Here is a 17,298-nt window from a genome sequence, read left to right as displayed (position 1 = left end):
GGGCACCGGCTGCCGGGACCTACTCACAGATCTTACTGTCCTTTTTCCCTAGTATCCAGCACCCCACACATGCACTGTCTGCGGTCCAGTGCGGATGGCAAGGGCTGGCTGATTAGCAGTCCTGGGCTCCTTCTCCCTCCCTCTCTGACTCCTCTCCTCCCGCTGGGGAGCTGGTGTGAGGGGCGCTCAGGTCCCACTTGGCTGCGGCTTGTATCTTACCCCCTTCGTGAGATGCTGGGTTCTCGCAGGTGTGGATGTAGTCTGGTTGTTTTCCTGGGTCTTCTGGTCTCTCTTTCAGGAAGAGTTGTCTTTGTTGTATTTTCAAACATATATGTGGTTTTGGGAGGAGATTTCTGCTCCTCTACTCATGCCGCCATCTTGGCTCCACCTCTAAAAAAGATTTTGACATCTTAGGAAAAATGATTGATTCCATGTATGGTACCAAAAGATCACAAAGTTAAATTGAGAATTGTAGGGTTATCCCAAAGGAAAAGGAATATGCCATTATATTTTTAGAGGAATCAATTCTTTCCTTTAGACATACTGATAATTAATCTTGCCTTTAGAGCCCTCTGGCTGTATTTTTTTCTTAGCAATATTATGATCTATTTTTGATGTTTTAGTTCATAGAAAATTTCAATCTGTTACATATGTTTACATTTATTGAATTCTTTTTCTTCTTTGAAGTTCTATTCATGGTCTTCATAGGACTGATTTTATCTTGGTTTTCACAGTGTATATTGTGGTACCTCATTAATTTGGTGAAAGTAGCAGTTGGTTTGGTATATCTAATCTGTATTGCTCTCATCTTCATGAATTTAAACAAACATCTTTCTCCTAGGCTTGAGTTTCTATATCTTAAGTCGTTTGGATTAAGTGACCCCTACCACCTCTGAGATGTTTGGACTTAGTATTGTTCCCAGGTTGAAGGCTGTTTCATTTTTAGTCCCCTCCCTAGTTGCCTCACTGTACCAATCCAAGACCATTTTATAATTTAGAACAGGTGAGTAGCTGTTTGGTTCTTGGTAAAAACTAAGAAAAATGATTTTAGAAGGAATTTTGAAGCCACATCTTAAATGTTATCAAAATGGAATTTACCTATAATTAATGATGCTGTAAATATTTGTGGTGTAAAATTTAATGTGCTGTAGAAACTAGTGATGCTATAGTTGGAATTTGAAGAATTTTTATAGCCAACATGTAATTTTTTTAAAAATACAGTTCATCTGTATATTACTATTTCATCCAATTTACGATGCCATTAATTGATAGACACAACCTTATTTAAAATACTGCTAAGAAAGACTGCCAGCTAACAGACTCACCATTGATTCTAAGGTATACCTTTATTTCCGAGACATTAAAATGTAAATCTTAGCCATTTTGAGTTTTCAGGCCCTTTTCTCTCCTAACAGTGACATTGGACCACTCTTCTATTGACAGTTTATCTTAAAACACCTGCAAAACCGGAAGGAGTTCCTGTTTCATAAGAACAAGTGGATCTCTTTCCTTCACCGTCACTAGTAAGAGTTAAAAATTAGATTTTGTAGTTTTCAAAGAAACCATGCTTATCTTATTGCTGATTTTGTGTATTTATGTGTGTCCCTTTATTAGCACCTCAGGCATGTAGAAGTGGCTGTAAAGTTTGTTGAGTTTTTTGGAAGTGGAGTTTCACAATTATCTATAGTGGATCAAACTACAATAGCAAATATGTGTCCAGAATATGGTGCTATCCTCAGCTTTTTCCCTGTTGACAATGTGACTTTAAAACATTTAGAACATACAGGTAAGAAGCAAGATCATTTAGGTTAAACTTGTTACATTTCCAGTGTGTGTCTCTGAAATATTCTATAGTAAGTCACTATTCTTGTACATGTTATTTAGTTATTCATGAAATTGTCTTATTTTAAAAGAATGCATAAAATGCATAATAAACTTCCCAGATGTCTGGTCTGTTCCTGGTTCCCTGGGGCCCATTTACGGCAACGTAAAGGGATTATCTATACTGCCTACCTTCAGCTTTGTTTTTCCCCATAATGATGGAGACCTCCATTCTGCTTAGGGATCAGAGGTTGCAGTTTAATGGGAGTCAAGCTTGAGAATATTCTCATCTGTTCTTTTAGCAGGAATAGGTGGTCACCAGAGAAAGAGTTTGGGACCCAGTGCTCTGACAGTAAGAAGCACGTGATTTGGTGAAAAGCAGCACAGGGTTACAAGTTCCGAATCTTCTGTAGCCTGGTTAGCTAGGAGTTTTTACCACTCTTATGTTGAGTAGTTTATGTATTATAAGAAGTACCTGAAAACCCACAATGTGTTGATACTACATAAGGCCCCTTGTTTTTAAAAAGCAGGATCTCTTTTCTTATTTTGATCCACTTCCTCTTTTTTTTAAGTAAAAACAATTTTGTTTTTTTATTGAAGCATAGTTGCTATACAATCTTATATTGGTTTCAGGTATACAACACAGTGATTCAACACTTACATACATCATTAAATGCTCACCCCAGAACTGTTGACTATATGCTGTACTTTCATGTCTGTGACTAATTTATATTATGATTGAGATTTTGTGACTCTCTGTTTCACCCACCAACCCCAATTCCTCCCCCATGGTAACCACCAGTGACTTCTCAGTGTCTATCAGCCTATTGCCTGTTTTTTTCATTTTGTTTTGTTTTGTTTTTAAATTGCCCCTCTTCCTCTTTTAAAGAGATCATTGTTGAACTCCTAATCTCTAATCATACATATATTTGGGGAATATATTCTAGTATTTTTCATTTTGGGAGAAGATTATTATAAGTCACATGGCAAAATGAATAACAATTCATTTGGATTCCTGGAGAGGGATTAGTCCTCATAAAATGCTGAGATTTCTCCAAGCTGGATTTTGATGGGTGGCTTCTACATGGGTCTGGGCTTTCTCATGTGGTGGCTTTAGGAATCCAGTGGTCTGAGGACACAGAGACAGCCAGCCTTCTGGAAATCACACTGCTTTGGTGCAGGGGGAACACAGACCCCACCCCTTGCTGGAGGAATGTTACTGTTACATTGTGAGAAGAACTTATAACTTGGAGAATGTGTTCTGTGACAATCCTGCGGAAAGACCACCTGCATAAGTCATTTTACTTCTCATCAGGCTTACAGACAACCACCCCAATGTTCAATTGGAAACTTTTAATATCAACATCTAAATTCTTTAATTTCTGCTTTTTCTCTGTAAAACTGTTCTTAACTTTCACTTTATTCTTTCATTTTAACTATTAATATTGTTTATTGTTTATGGAAAGTGATGGATTTCTTCCTTCATGGTGGATAGTAATTTATTATGTTCGGTTTTATTACTGGTTTTTCTTTTGCAAATAATATTTTTTGCGAGTCTTATAGAAGTTGCTCAGTATTTATCATCAGTGATTAACTTTTAAGTAAGGGCTGGTAGGTGTTTTTAGCAAGTAGCGTTTTCATGAAGGGTAAACTTTACTCTTGAGAATAATATCAAATATTAATTTGGAAAGAAATCTATTCTGAGTATTTTGTAATCTGGAATATTTGTTTCTTGCTCATCATTGGAATGAAGAACCCTACCCCCAAAGATTTCACAATTCCTTACTTGATTTTTGTTATTAATCTTCTTTTTAGGTTTTGATAAAGACAAACTCAAGTCAATGGAAGCATACCTTAAAGCTGTGAAATTGTTTAGCAATAACCAGAATAATTCAGGAACGCCTGAGTACTCCCAAGTATATACAGAATAACCCAAGTAGTAGTGAAGAGTGTAAATTCTGGAGCCTAACCACCTGGGTTTGAATCCCAGCCCTATAATTTATTAGTTTTGTAACATTGGGCATTTTATTTAGCTTTTCTGCCTCATTTTCCCCATCTCTAAGATAGGAAGATCCTATCTAACTCAGGATTCTTTAAAGATCAAACACAAATTCATTAGAACAGCCTCAGGCACATAGTAAGTGCTCAATAAATTTTAGCCATTATTACTATTTAACAAGCTTATGGGTATGTGAGTCTCATTTAGTTAATTAATTTTACATAGATTTCTATTACAGTGAATTTTTCAACTTTTTATGGGGTCTAAATTTTTAGTATTTAAAGTACAAAATTGACTCTTAATTTAGCACTCTAATTTTTTCTACTTCACGATCACTATAATATCCTCCCAAAATACCAGTTTTGATGATGTCTGCACCTGGTTAATGTCTATATTTTGTGAAAATCCACAATTATGAAAGGGATATCCAGTTATGCAGTCTTAAATGTTAAATATATTTTACAATCTAAGCAAACGTTTCTAATCTGTTGAGGATTTGTGTTTATATTGAAGTAGGTAGTATTCACTTTCAGGAGTCTTAATTTTAATAACATTCATTTTCTAGTAGTGTGTCAAGGATCTAAATAAACAACAGGATGTTATCATAGGTGTGTTTAACTGTTAGCTATATTTTTTGTGGGGGGTGGGAATCCATTTTCTCACCCAGCTGTATTGTTCTTGATAGCATGTATCCCTCCTTGAAATCTTAATTTGTGTACTGGTTTGTCTGTCTTTCCAAATGGAAGGTACACATAGGCTCCATTAGGACAGGAACTTGTGTCTGCACTATTTATTTTTATTTATTTTTATTTTTTGCATTGCATCTTCAGCTCCTAGAACACTGACTGGCACACAGTAGATATTCAGGAAACATGTTAGGCAAATAGGTGAATACATTACTGGCATATTGAAGGCTAGTATAGGACCCATAGGGATTGAATTGGTGTAAATTTGCTTTGGTCGGGTCTTCTAACTTCTGTGAGGATTTTCTGGTCCACTTCACCACAGTTTATTGACTCTAGTGCTTTGTCCACATTAAAAAACAAAGAAGGGAAGAAAGAATTGTAGGAAAGAGTAAGAAAAAGTAAGTAGAAATGTGGTAGTGGTAAAATAAAATTGAATACATTTGCTTATTAAAAACCTGACCATATTAAGAAATAAAGCTATAACCCATCAATAAATTGATTTCAAGAGAAACTCATGAATCCCACTTTTAAACACAAAGACTACGATCACCTGGACCCGAGAAATGAAGGCATAAGGAAAGCAGGTTTGTGGTCAAGGTCATTCAGAACAAGCGGGGTTGTAGAGGAATCATGAAGGTCTCAATGAAGGGAAACTTAATTTGCACATACGCTGGATAAGTGGATGACAGGAAGTGATAGAAATACCAGAGAAATTAATAGAAACTTAGGTGGAAGGTGGGGTTTTTAAAAAAATAATTTTTTGAACCAAGGAATAAAAGTGTGACCTGCAGGAGCCTGCCTGGCCAGCTAGACACTGGGGAACCAGCAAATGAAAAACCCTTTCTCTGTCGTGTCCCTCCACCACCATCTACTGACTGGCCGTGAAAGGGTAAATGCTCACGAGCCCAACTCCACTGTCACAGAACAGGCAAAGAAGGGAGAATTTAGAGCTCAGAGGCCAAAGTTGATAGTCACCACAGGCATCCACTGTACAAGAGACATCTGTGAAGACAGTGTTTATCATCTTCCTGGGAAAAAAAAACATTTGGGGAACAGAAAATTTTTTACAGACTATTCAATTGATGTTGGACAGTGTGTGCATTGTTCTGCTAGTCTTCTAGCAGTTTTTGTCATGTTTCATAAATGGGGTTGTTAAAAAAATCTGTATTTCTGGGGTTGAATGTCAGAATGAATACGTAACTCAGTGTGCTTCAGAAATTAGTCCTTAAGTTAGAATCTTTACTTAAAGTTCTAAATCCTTTCCCTTTTCTCCATGATCTAGGTGATCCAGATTAATCTGAATTCAATAGTTCCATCTGTCAGTGGTCCAAAAAGACCTCAGGATAGAGTTGCTGTGACAGAAATGAAAAGTGATTTCCAAGCTTGCTTAAATGAAAAGGTAGATCACTCTATTGATATCCTTGTCAGTGCACTTTGTGTTGAATAAGTAATATAGAACTAGCCAGGTGACCCATAAAGTCAATCTGCTGTGTTTTTTTGTTACAGCACACACCATCAGCCCCATTTTTCCTTCTGACCAAAGTATAGATCAGTCGTTTACCCAGGTCCACTGTGAGGAGCAGAGGTTGACTGTCTCTCTTTAAGTTAAAATTTAAATTAATTAAAATTTGGGTTTCTTAGTCACAGTGGCCTCATTTCAGGTGCTGGATAGTTACTTGTGGTTAACACTTTTGTGTTGGACAGCATAGATACTAAATATTCACATCATCACAGAAAAATTCTGTTGAATAGCACTGTTCTAGACTTTTGTGACTTCCCAGAATAGGAGAAAAACACTACTGTGTAACTAATTATTCTCAAAATCTGGTAACAAGTGACCTCTGACTTTGGGGTTTATACAGAATTTCTGAGAATCATGGCTTCAATCTTGCCACTTTCTCTATTCTGAGAACTAGTAGCTGGCATTCAGAGCCTTCCTTTCTTAAAATTTCTTTGTGTGTGTGTGTGTGTGTGAGAGAGAGAGAGAGAGAGAGAGAGAGAAAATGTCAGACTTAGACAGGAACAAAATGGTGTATTGAATTCCCATGTACTTCACTTCAACAATTAACAACTCATTGGCAGTCTTGCTTCATCTATTTTATACACATAGGTTCACAGGCTCATTTTGAAGCAGATCTTCAGGGCCATTGTTAACAAAGAAAATTTGTACATCTCTTGAGTATTACCTGAACAGCAGTGAGCAGAGAACAATAAAGCCAAGGTATACCTGCATTCTGGGTAGTTGGCTGTACCTAGTAATTCTTATTGTGACTACTCAAATTCATATTTTAGCTGAATCTTAACTACTAAAGATCATGAATCTTTAGCAACACTCACAAATAATCAGAACTTCCAGTGTCACATCATCATATGTCAAGGATCTGCTGTATTTTCTGCCAGTCTTTTTTCCTATTTGTATCCAGAAAGCATAGTTTATATTTATGTGCAAATTTACATAGGTTGGATTTAAAGGCTTCCAAATTGCTGCCGAAAAGCAGAATGATGCCTTCACTATTCGCTATGAATGAGGTGACTATCAGCTATCCCATGAGTCTGTCATCATCGCTGCAGTTACCAGGTGCATCAATAACTGCAATCCATCTGTCATGCTCTCTGCAGGTAGGTTGTGTTTTATGGCCATACATAGTCTTTTCCTAAATTAGTTTTTACTTTTCTGTTATGTGGTTTTTCTATATCACACGTGAGTATCAGTGTCTGTGTCTGAGAAACTTCATGAGATTTTTAGGTCTTCAACATTAGGTCTCAAGGAGACTAGGTTTGATTTATGTTACTAATTTTGTTTTTATTACATGGGAGGTAAATTTTTAAAAAATCATAACTTGCATGTCTATTAGTTTTAGGTTGTATCTGCTGCTTCTGGTAATTTAGAAGTATAATGATCGAATCCCTTGATAATCTATGTGAAGTTTCCATAGTAGTGTGCCATAGTCCATTGAGAGTAAAAGATGATTGGTAAGGATTGTAAATGAAATCAGTTGTATGCACATAGAACCACTCATTGTTAAAAGTCATGTGTAATACATGCTGAATTATTGTTTATTATGACTGGAATTTTAAAAGGCTCACTATGCATTGGTTACTGTGTGCATTATATTACTACATATCGTCCTTTGGTCCATTTATGCGCATGCCACATCAGGCTGCACGTGAACGATTTACAATGTAAAGCTAGTGTATCTGCTGCAACTTGTGGTTTGTTTCAAATGAAAAAAATCAAGAGCATAGAGTGGACAAAATAATGACAGTAAATTCATGAGTGTGGACTTTTACCCTGACAAGAGATGGAGATTGGCTTGTTAAATAAATACTTTCTCGCTTCCCCCTTTAATGTGAGGAAGGAGGGAGAGACATCACCGTAATGAATCATTGTTCACTGTGCAGGTCTTTTGGCTAAAAAAGCTGTTCAAGCTGGTCTGCATGTTAAACCTTACATCAGAATGAGTTTATCTCCAGGCAGTGGGATGGTTACACATTGCCTCAGTTCCAATGGAGTATTGCCATACCTTAGTAAACACGGGTAAGTAAGTGATAGTTACACCTCTTTACACTGACATTGGTACTCAGCAGTGATGGAAGCTGCTTCCTAGAACCCTTCATAGTCAAGAAGTTAGAAAAATTGTGCTCTAGCTTACTTGTTACCTCGCCATTGTCACACATCTTTGAGGCCCTGTCACTCACAGGTAAGACTGGTTATAGTCAGTGAACACAGCAGCAGTGTGCTGGCTGCAGAAGTAGGAAATGTGGATTCGAGATTAAGGATGGAAAGACAAAATGCACAAGTAAAACCAAGTAGCAGTGGCCGGCCATATATGCCATGGTACCATGTAGAGTGTAATTTCCATGAGTTGGGAAGACAGGAAAAGTGAACTCTTACAGGTTGTTTTATTAACTGAGTAAATTGTCTTGATTGGGGCTTGTGATGTGCTGGGGTCTATTAAATAAGCACAGGTGAAGTTGTCCCTGAACTGTGGGGAAAATACGTTTACATTTCTTACATACTCAGAAAAATAAATTGTGGCTAGCTATATTCAGTGTCTATTTTGGAACATACCCTACATAAGTAGTCAATTCCTTTGCAAGAGAGATACATTTTAGATTTTCTTTTTGCTTTTAGAAGGGCAGCTGGAGGTAATTTTGAGGATTTTAACTACAGTTTTTTAGTTATATCATCTTGGGATTTTTGTCAGGGACTTTTTTTGGTTAAGAATGGGAAGATTTGTTCCTGTCAGAGGACCCAACTCCAGCGCCTCTTTGGTGAGCTTTGGTCAGCTTGTTAAAGCCAGGCTGTCTTGAGGCTTTGTAGTTTAAACCCTCAGGCAGAAGTACAGCATCAGTTTTTTGAGTGCTCATGTTATGTTCCTAGCAAGTAGTAGCTGAGGAGTTTTCTTGTGTAGTGTGATTGGCTCTCTGCAGAGTTAGTTACCAATCCTGACTAGGGCTTGTCCTAAGCATCAGGACTTCAATGGTTGGCATCCAGTGCAGGCTGCATGCCCGAGAGGGAGAGTCAGGCTTGGTTGCTCAGAAACCGGAGTAGACATGCCGATGAAGGTTGATCCATCTGTCATGAATATTCTCTTCAGTGATCTTATTACAAAGGTGGAAATAAGAGATAAGGCTTGTCGTGTCTTCACAAATGCTGTGACGTTCTGTCCAGTCATATTTCTGTTTTGAAATGCAGATTTGAAATAGTTGGCTATGGATGTTCAGCATGTGTGGGAAACACAGCACCCTTATCAGAAGCCATTTTAAATGCAGTCAAACAGGTAAAATGTGTCACTCAATAAGATAACGAACTCTGTTTTATTAATAAATTACAGAAAATGTATATTGACATTTGTATTTCTGTAGACCTATATATATTCTGTGGGAATAGTAACCTGTCAATCTTAAAATGATTCTCAAAGAATAACACCAGGAATTAGTTTATTTACAGTTTTGATAGTTCTGTAATAATTGGTAGAATATGTTTTGGTTATCTTGTCCTCAGAAGTACAATATTTGAGATTGTTTATGTATATATAATTATCCAAATTTGTACCATCTCTAGAATATATATTGTTTGTGTGTGTTTTTCTTCAGGGTGATTTGGTTACCTGTGGAGTTTTATCTGGAAACAAAAATTTTGAAGGTCGTCTTTGTGATTGTGTCCATGCCAACTATCTTGCCTCTCCACCCTTGGGTGGCTTATGCCATAGCAGGTACAGTGAATATAGATTTCCAGACCGAGCCTTTAGGTATCTCTTCCTTTATCTGCATACATATGTCCCTGCGCACACTTTTTTCCCAGAGGTTGTTGTATTTTTGAAATGTTTCTTAGATCAGCCATTATTTGATCATTTCAGGACCTCTTGGTGTAATGCATCGTCATTCATTTCTGTGTTTATATGAAGAAAGTAAAATGGGCATAGTTGCTTCCTTCACCTGCTTATGCCTAAAGCAGTCTGCTGTTGAGTAATTTACTTAGTTTGTATGATAATTCCTTTGGCGATGTGAATGTCTTGAATCTCATACTAAAATATTTTAAACAGGTACTGACACTACTGGCAAGAACATTTACCTACATAATATTTGGCCTCCTCGAGAAGAAGTTCATCAGATAGAGGAAGAGCATGTTATATTGTCCATGTTTAAAACATGAAAAGAGGAAATAGAGGTAAGAGTCTCATTTCTTCAGCAGTTCAGTGAAGTGTCGATGTTTTCTTTATTTCACACATCCTGCTTTCTGAATAGAATAAAATTTTAGATTACATTATTTTGAACACATACGTTTTAATGAGTGATAGTCATTTTGTATCTGGAAATCTCTAGTATCTGAGAGAATAGCTTAGAGTAACAGAATTGATTTATTTTTTTACCTATTAGAAATATGTAGCAAGCATTTACATTTGGCATCTTGAATATGGGCACACTTCATATAAACTGCTCTGTTAGCCCACTCAGATGGTTCAGATTTCAAAAGAAAGATGGTGCAATGAGTCTGTCTCACCCATGCCTGGCCTCCTGCTTCACCTCCTCAGAGGCAACCAGTGCTTGTCAGTTTTTTAAGCATCGTCCCAGGGATGTCTTTTACACCTACAAGTAAATACATATAGTCACACTTTTTTTTAATAATGGAAAATATAAATATGAGGGCACAAAAAGTGTTTATTCACTTAACAAATATTTACTGAATCTCTGCTGTGTGCCAGGCACTCTTCTAGGTATGCAGATTTCATCAGTTAACAAAACCCAACATTCTCATGGGGAGAGGAAGGCAGTGAACCATTAGCAGAATAACTAGGTAGATTACATATTATGCTAAAAAGTGGTAAGTGGTAATGAAAAAATATATATGATCAGGGTAAAAAGAACCAATTGTGCAAAATTTGGGGAGTAGATTGTAATTTTATATAGAGTGGTTGAAAATATGACATTTGAGCAAAACTTTGAAAGATGTGAATAAGTTAGCCATATATCTGGACAAAGAAGAGGGCTGCCCGGTGGAGAAATCAGGGTAAAGGCCTCAAGGAGGGCAGTGTGGCTAGAGCATGGGAAATAAGGATAGTGGTAGGAAACGATGTCAGAAATGGAGGTCCCAGTACATAGGGAACTTTAGACCAATGTTAAAATGTAGTCTTGTACTCTGAGTGAAGTGACACGGGGAGTGGGAGCCATGGGAAGGTTTCGAACAGAGGAGTGTCATACTCAAAAGGGTTGCTCTTTGTATTGAGACTTTCTTTGGGGTGAAGGTTGGGTAGAAGCAGGAAGACCAGTGACAGCAGAATCCAGAGGGAAAGGCGATGATGGCTGGACTGCTGGGGTGGTGGTGCAGGTGGCAAGGGTTATAAGTGTAGTTTGAAAATATCACACTGTGATGTGGGACGTGCATTGAAAGAAGTAGCGGTTTTTGTCCATGACGATATTCTGAAGATCAACAGCAATACCCACACACAATCTCTCTTTAGCAACTTGTGTAGATATTTTTAAGTTTTTTAGATTTTTGGAGTCTACAAATTTTGACATTCAGTTTCTATTGAAACTTAACTCACAGGGTAGTGCTCCTAAAAATCTGGTGTGTTGGAATTTGATGAGCAAATCTTTATTGAATCCATCCAAAATGTCATGATTTTATAGAATGTGCTGTCAGCTTTATTTCTAAATCAGTAAGACCTATTTTTTTCATTTTAACATAAATACTTTATTCCCTTGATCATTTATATAAGCCTCTTTTTATGACTCCCATTTTATCTTTCTTTTAATTCACCAACCAAAACCATATTCACAGATGGGAAATAAGCAGTGGGATTCCTTAGAAGCACCATATTCACTCTTGTTTCCATGGGACTTGAAGTTTACTTCTATCAGATGTCCTTCATTTTTTGATAAGCTTGTTAAGTACTGTTTTATCACTGTTTCATCTTTTTAATGTTGTTATAACTAAAAAAACTCATGAAGAGTTAAATGCCTTTAACTTTTTACCTTTTAGACCAAAGAGCCAGTTTCACTGCTGTCTATTGAAAATGCCCACGTCCTACTGCATCTGGGAGACTGTGTCACCACAGACCATATATCGCCCGCTGGAAGCATTGCGAGGAGTAGTGCTGCTGTTAAATACTTGGCCAGTAGAGGGTATGTGTGCCTGGTGTTCAGATGCTTTTATTTTGTCTCCTTTCTTACTGATTGAGAGGCTTCTGGTCACGTTCGTTCCTCCAGGAAGTACCTGCTGTCACAGGTGTCTGCTTGCCATGGTGACTTACGCAGTAACTGGAGTACCTGTTGTACCTGCTTTTGCTTATGTTTTTAGAAACTGAAATGGCTGTTTTAAATTGCACCCCTAATAGAGGGGTAGCCAAAATAAACAACTGATTGGAAGCAAGACTTCTCTTTTCAATTTTTCTTTGTTGAAAAGTCATCATGGTTTGACCTGTCAAATTACCCTAACCACCCTCCCCTAGTTAGAAATTAAAATGTGTCTTTTGTGGACTATAAGATGCATGTGCATGAAGCTAGGCTTGATCTGTGTCAAATGGAAAGACAGTGAATTCCTGCTTTTTGAGTCTAAAATTTTACATAAATCAATGAATGTAAAGATCGTTTATAGAGGAGATAACAATCTGAAACTAGAAACAAATTATTTCATTTCTCTGTGCATGGTAATGCTCTCTGGTGTTACAGAGCCATCCTGACACCACAGACAGGTTTGCTGAAGGTGGGACATGCTGCCCGATCAACCTTGGTGCTTGTGCTGCTTGAATGACAAGACTTTGCAGTGAAATCTCATACACAGACCATGTCGTGTGGCTTGGTTTGTCATGTAGTAAACCTGAAAACTCTTACTGTAGTTTCAGCAGTGCTGTCGTGAATTTTGTGTTTGAACTTACTTTCCAGTTAACTGTAGTTTGGTGTGAATTAAAGTACTTTGGTAGAAATTACTAATAGCAGCTGCCTTTGGTAAAACTTCACGAAGATGAATCAGTTTGTTACCCACTTAGCTTTTATATACAGTGGTGAGAAATAAGGTAAATTTTCTTTTTCCCAGATATTTGTTGGTTGTGATTTCCATCTTGGTCGTAATTGTGACATTGCTGCCAACCCTCAAAAAAAAGGAGCCACCACTTTCAAAGATACAGTTTTTATATTTATTATAATTTCAGATCTTAGAATATTTAATCCAGTACTTCTCATAAATCAGAATTTTTCTAAATAGACATATGAACCATCCCCCACCCCCACCTCCATTATAAAAACATTTAAGTGTACAAATTTAGAATATTTATTGCCTTTACATAAAAGGCCGAACAGACACTTAGCTGTTGTTGAGATGCTTATCTGTTTCTTGTCCTGGTGACCAGTCCAGCACATTAACACCCAGATTATGGTGTCTGAATGCCATAGTACTGTACAGGTATCTCAGCTTTCCAGAAGCTCAAGTCACACCACTTTGTTTTCACAAAAGACCTACATTGGTGTGGTAACAGCTTTTTTCGTGGAAGTGAAAATCCTCTTCGGATTTCTTTCCGTTAGCAAAAAGGCAAGTGCTAGCGTAGGTCTATGGCAAAAGTGGAGGGATGTGACCCTCCAGAAATCAGGAGATGCCCTGCACTGGATGCTGTTTTGGTTTATGAATGGTTATGTTGGAACATTCTCTTCCAGATAGGAGGGGAATCCCGTACAAACAACCAGTGCTTCTTGGAGAGATGATTGATTCCAAATTTGGGTCTGGAAAATGTCTATATTTTTCCCAGTGAGAAATAGCTGCCAGAAACTACAGGGCTTCTGTGAAAAGGTCTCAGGAACCAATTTGAACCTGCCACTGCTTAAAGATGGGACATGCTGAGCATCAGTAAAAAATACTAACTGGAATGGATTAAATCATGCATTTTAGTCTCTGAGTTTATAATAATACTGAAAGAAAAAAACAGACCAACTTACCTCTGGAAGTTGGTAGGGAACCATCTGATTACTTAACAGTCATAGATTTGTAAACAGTCTTTACCATGTGGAATGAATTTCAGTATAACCTAATCATTGATGAAGGACATTTGTCTTTATAGAAGTTTTGCAGCTAAAAGTTGGAGGAGGAGTGATGAGTATCACTGTTGTGTAATCCCTAATGAAAGATTTAATCGGGACAGTGATGATAGTCCCTGGTAACATTCCAGAAAGAGACAACTGGGTATCATGTGCCTCCAATGGATGTTTGACCTATGAGGCCTGTTACACAAATTAACGTTAAAAACCCAAATATTATCAAGCCATTGGATCTGACATCTTGTTTACAGGAAATAAAGTGACAGAGGATTGGGAATGACACCGTGGGAATGCAGTTGGCACAGTATGAATGCAGGAAACTACAACCAGTGACCTGTTTCCTTCAGAAAAAGTACAAGAGGGGCAAGAAGGGAAAGCAGATGTGAAGATTAAGAGATTGACTGAATGAATATATGAAGCATATTTGGACCCTGCCTGATTTGAACAAACCAACAACAAATGAATCATGGGGAAATTCAGGGACATTTGAATATTGACTGGCTCTCTGATATTAAGAAACTGTGGGGGCTTTTTTTGGTATCAGGATAGTATTTTACGAGTCCGAATCTTTTAGAGGAACATACTGAAATAGATACAACTAAAATGTGTTTTCCTCAAAATAATGTAATAGGGGATAATTATGGAAGAAACAGAGTCCATGATTTGATTATTACAATGTGATGAGAGGCACCTGCTTGTTGATTCACTGTTCTGTTTGCCCTACTTTTGTACATACTTGAAATTATCCATAATAAAAAATGTTTTGAGTAAGTTTTACAATTCAGTAGTACGTGATTATTTTCCACCTGAAATTAAATTACTTACATAATTTTCCTGTAGCCTTACCCCTCATGAATTCAACTCTTACGGAGCCCGAAGAGGTAATGATGCTGTAATGACAAGAGGAACCTTTGCAAATATCAAGCTTTTTAATAAGTTTATTGGAAAACCAGCTCCCAAAACAATTCATTTTCCACCAGGACAGATAGTCAGTATATATACAAAGTATTTAAGCAGTTGCCAACTATATCAAAATTTGTGTTAATGATTTTTGTGTTTGTTTGACTCTATAGCTAGATGTGTTTGAGGCTGCTGAGCTGTACCAGAAAGAAGGTATCCCACTGATTGTTTTAGCAGGAAAGAAATATGGGTCAGGAAATTCAAGGGACTGGGCCACCAAAGGACTGTTTTTGCTGATATCAATTCTTAAATTTTATCTTACTAAACTTCAAAGAGTTTTAAATGTTTCCTTTTGGCGGTAACATCCTGTGAAAGTTTATTTTCCTCATTTGGATTTTTTGTACTTATTTGAATATCATATTTTTGTCTTTTTTGTGATCTTATATAATATTTTGTACTAATCTAGCTTCACTTTAATACTCTGTATTTGATTAAATCTAGGTCACTCTTTTCTTATTTGAGGAAATCAGTATGTTAGAAGGAAAGAAGATTCTGTCCTGCTTGATAATAAAAATTACTTGTGCACAGTGGTAGTTTATTTAACCCCTTTTGTCTGATTTGCTCCATCAGGGGTTAACAGACTCAGAGATAGTAGGCTATGTTTTCCTTTTTATTCCTAGAACAGGTGAAGATGGTGACAGGTCATCTGCCCCAAGACATTTCTCCTGAGACTCTTTATTGGAGAGCAAATAGGGGTCCACTGGAGAGAGAAGTCATAGGACTTGTAGTTTCTGACATTTCATACTCACAATTTGTAGTTGTAAAAAGGCTGGGCAAAACCAACCCTCACCACTCTCATATCTTAGGAACTTTGTTCTTTTTGAGTTTTTAGTCTTCACCCTTAAGATGGACATGCTGATTCTCTCATCTTTCTGAGATAGTACAAATATTGTGAATATTAATTACAGGTATAGGTTCCCTTTTTCCTGAGACGTTTTTTAAATTAAGGTATCATTGATATACACTGTTATGAAGGTTTCACAAGAAAAACAATGTGGTTATTATATTCCCCCTTATTATCAAGTACCCCGCCATACCCCATTGCAGTCACTGTCCATCAGTGTAGTAAGATGCCACAGAGTCCCTATTTGTCTTTGAGCTACACTCTTCCCCGTGACCCCCCCCACACACACACCATGTGTGCCAATCATAATGCCCTTCAATCCCATTCCTCATCACTCCCCACCAAATCTCCCCAACCCCTCCCCTTTAGTACCACTAGTCCCTTCTTGGAGTCTGTGAGTCTGCTGCTGTTTTGTTCATTCAGTTTTTGCTTTGTTATACTCCACAAATGAGGGAAATAATTTGGTATTTGTCTTTCTCTTCCTGACTTATTTCACTTGAGCATAATACTCTCTAGCTCCAGCCATGATGTTGCAAATGGTAGGATTTACATCTTTCTAATGGCTGAATAGTATTCTATTGTGTATATGTACCACATCTTCTTTATCCATTCAACTACTGATGGACACATAGGTTGCTTCCATATCTTAGCTATCATAAATAGTGCTGCAGTAAACATAGGGGTGCTTATGTCTTTCTGAATCTGAGAAGTTGTCTTCTAAGGGTAATTTCCCTGAGGTGGAATTACTGGGTCCAATGGTATTCCTATTTTCATTTTTTTGAGGAACTTCCATATTGCTTTCCACAGTGGTTGAACATTCCCACCAGCAGTGTAGGAGGTTCCCCCTTTCTTTGCATCCTTGCCAGCATTTGTTGTTCCTAGTCATTTCTGTGCTGGCCATCCTAACTGGTGTGAGGCGATATCTCATTGTGGTTTTAATTTTCATTTCCCTGATAATTAGTGATATGGTGCATCTTTTCATATGCCTGTTGGCCATCTGAATTTCTTCTTTGGAGAAGTATCTGTTAATATCCTCCACCCATTTTTTAATAAGGTTATTTGGTTTTTGAGTGTTGAGGCATGTGAGGTCTTTATGTATTTTGGATGTTAAGCCCTTGTGGGATATTTCATTTACAAATATTTTTTCCCATACTGTAGGATGCCTTTTTGTTCTGCTGATAGTGTTCTTTGCTGTACAGAAGCTTTTTAGCATGGTGTAGTCCCATCTGTTCAGTTTTTATTTTGTTTCCCTTGCCCGAGGAGATGCGTTCAGGAAAAAGTTGCCCATGTTCATATTCAAGAGATTTTTACCTATGTTTTCTTCTAAGAGCTTTATGGTTTCATGACTTAACATTCAGCTCTTTGATCTATTTTGAGTTCAATTTTGTGTATGGGGTTTGACAATAATCCAGTTTCATTCTCTTACATGTAGCTGTCCAGTTTTGCCAACACCAGTT

At 37.3% G+C, this 17,298-nt stretch overlaps 1 pseudogene; it reads left to right on the top strand.

Annotated features, from left to right (window-relative positions):
- Window positions 1–419: 419 nt before the first annotated feature.
- LOC130684182 (iron-responsive element-binding protein 2-like) lies at window positions 420–15,299 on the top strand (annotated as a pseudogene).
- Window positions 15,300–17,298: the final 1,999 nt, after the last annotated feature.

Source organism: Manis pentadactyla, chromosome 6, assembly GCF_030020395.1.
Source record: "Manis pentadactyla isolate mManPen7 chromosome 6, mManPen7.hap1, whole genome shotgun sequence".
NCBI lineage: Eukaryota > Metazoa > Chordata > Mammalia > Pholidota > Manidae > Manis > Manis pentadactyla.
This window is presented reverse-complemented; position numbering and strand designations above follow the sequence as displayed.